Raw genomic sequence first — 3,187 nt, forward strand, 5'->3', positions numbered from 1 at the left:
ACTGCTGAGGGTTCTCAAAAGAATAAGAAAAAGCGTAAGCGTGCAGTGAAAACTGAGGTTGTTACACCTCCAGTTCCTGATGTTGTTCAACAAGAACCACTTCAAGCTCAACAAGAACCTATCGTTGAAAATTCTGGTGATGATAAGGATATTGAGTCTGATCATGAAATTCCTATGAATTTATTAACTGATCCTCGTGGTTTGCATGATTTACTTAAAGAAAGAAGAACAAAGAAATAGTCTGAGCATGATAATAATGAAACTTATGTTCCAGAAGCGAGTCAAAGTCAACCAAAGAAGAAAAGACGTGTAAAACATATGGTCAAAAGGTCTGTGATTGACAGATTCTTAGTTTATGAACCTGATGAAGAAGATGGTCAAGGATTTTCTGGTGATTAAACTCCTGAGGTAGTAAAAGTACCTAAATCTGAGAAAGTTTCTGAGAAGACACCATAATTCAAGGTGAATTTGGATGACACCATTGATTGGTTTTTAAAGACACCGAAGTTCACTCCAAATGTTCGTGATGTTGTACACCAAGAAACACCTAAAGTTGATCCTAAAGTTTCTCAAGCTACTGATCCTAAAAAGTCATAAAAATCAATTTCAGATGTATTTCTGCAGATTGATGGACCGTCTAAGGATGATGTTGAGATGTTGAATGAGAAAGTGGCAAATCTAGATATGAGGATAAACAGTTTAGTTGATGAAAATGCTCTTCTTCGTGCTGATAACATTGGTATTAAGAAGAGGTTGGATGAGAGCGAACGCAAGAGAAAACTATCTGATGATCTGCTCGTGGAACACATGAAGTATTTTGTTATAATTGAGCAGAAGTTGGGAATACGTTTGAATTTGGAAGTTGATCGAGCTGAGGCTGGAAACACAATATATGAAAGAGTGTATGGTGAGAGATATTGGAGTAGCTGAAGCATCATTTCGTGTCGAGTATGACTTAGATAAAGCTGCTGATAAAGGCAAATCTAAAATAGAAGAGACTATTATTGAAAAGGTGGTCTAAGCTTCTGTGCAAGCTAGTGAATCTAGCCATTTGGATGTTCAAGTTACTAAGCCTATTTTGAGTGATGAGCCAGTAGTCATTAAACCTTTTGAGATAGCAATTACTGTTGAAGATGATAAGGTCGTTGAGGAGGAAGAGGAGAATAAAGAAGATGATGAAATGCTGGATTTTGGTGATACTGATGAATATTTTGATGATTTGGATGATAATGACACAGCGCAAGGTGGTGCTGGTTCGGTTGCTGGAAAGACAGAAAAGAAGTTTGAACCTATTGGTGGTGATTTTGAAAAGAATGATTCACCATAGGAATCAAAATCTGATAAAGCACCGACTGATAAAACGGTGGAGGAGTTAGAAGAGTTAGTTACTTCTAATGTTCGAGTTACAAGGATGGTTGATGAACTGGAAGAAGGGGAGATTCCAGTCGATAAGTCTATTATGGCGAAGATTTTGGAAGTTTCGATGGATGATTAACATTTTATTTTGAACAAGATATTCCTAAACCAGACATTGATGCTGATCTATTGAATACTGATGTCGAGTTCATGGATCAACCTGAAACAGTCAAGTATGTTGGTGAACAAGAAGAGTTCGATACGTTTGATGAAGTGTTCGATGAGGAAATTGAAATGGAGCCAAATCCAAATAAATAAGCCAAAGAGTTTAGTGAAGATGAGATTAAAAGTTGGTTTCCTGATCGGGTTGAAATTCCAAAACAAGTATTCAAGAATCCTGTAAAGTATTATAAGAAGACTGGAGTGGATACCGCTATTGTTAAATTCTTGAGTATTGCATATCTAAGCAAGATCAAGAACATTGGAATTAGAAGATTATTTGGAGTGCAATACTTCAATAATTTGATGGAATTGAAAAGTTTACCATGGTTCGATGCGCATGACATATGCATGCATTATGATTTGTTATACACACCGAAGAGTGGTCTAGTGGATATTATTTGGAGGTTTATGGTTAATGAAGCGAAACGTGGTTTCAAGAAATGTTCATCTTAGAAGCCTAAGGTGTTCAAATATAGAAATCGTAAAAATCCTGAAGGGGAGTTGATTAGAATGTTGAGGTATACAAGACAAGAATCTCTTCGCATTATCCCGATGTACCCAATGGAACAGGATTTCCATCCTTACTTCCTTTGTTGGTCTTATCTAGCGTTGACTGGTGAAGCGAGCATATACTTGGATCGTGGGAATGAAAAGTATGATGTAATTAGGGTATATGATCCGATGTGGCTGATTAATTGTTCGTGGAAAGATATTGAGATATTACATGTCAACAAAATTCAATGTAATGATGAGAATGTGAAGACCCAAGCCAACCAGTTTCAAAAGGTTGTGGATTTGTGCTAGGATAAGAAGTTACATTCTGGTAGAGCTTGGGAGACGAATTGGAGAGCGGTTAGTGACGAACAGGAGAAGCTTGAAGCTGAACGTGAAGCAAAGGTTAGAGATCGAGTTACAGAGGCCTCTTTGAACAAGTTTCATTATAAAGACATGGGTGTTTCCAGGCCTACATCTCAAAAAAATTCTACAAAGCCGTCGTTTAAGAAAGCTAGGAAGGAATATCGGAAAAGAGTTTTTGGGATTGATTGAAGACCAAGCAATATCCAAGGGGGAGTTTGTTAGAGCATATTTCTCTAATGCTAGGTCTAGTGGGCTTATAATGTCATTTGTATGTTTGATAGGGGCTGAATTGTCATTAGTTGATAATTTGTAAAGGGAAACGTATAAGTAAGCTGGCGTATAAGCTTATACGCCCGTATTAGCTTATACGGTGCCTTATCTTATATGTTGTCACTGTAGCTACTATAAATAGGCTTTCATGTTTAGATTTTTGCAACAATTACCAGATTATTTAGTTTGTACTTTCATTGTGATATCAATATACTGAATGTTATGAGTGTTTGTGTTTCCCTACTTTATGATACAATTCCGCTATATCGTATCGTATAGTAAATATAATTGAATCGGTCCTAATCATTACTAGTTAACGTACATGATGTTTAGCATGATTGGATCATGTTCCTACAATTTGAAATCATGGAGAAGGTGGTAAAGAAGAGTTTCGCTTATAACCCATCAAGATCTACACCCACACATAAAGGAATGAACCACGTCGATTCCAACACTCTTGTCACCGCACAGCTTGAAGCAC

The sequence above is a fragment of the Bidens hawaiensis genome, unplaced genomic scaffold, assembly GCF_021521415.1.
Source record: "Bidens hawaiensis isolate Kalapana, Puna unplaced genomic scaffold, B.hawaiensis_p1.1 tig00028804_1, whole genome shotgun sequence".
NCBI lineage: Eukaryota > Viridiplantae > Streptophyta > Magnoliopsida > Asterales > Asteraceae > Bidens > Bidens hawaiensis.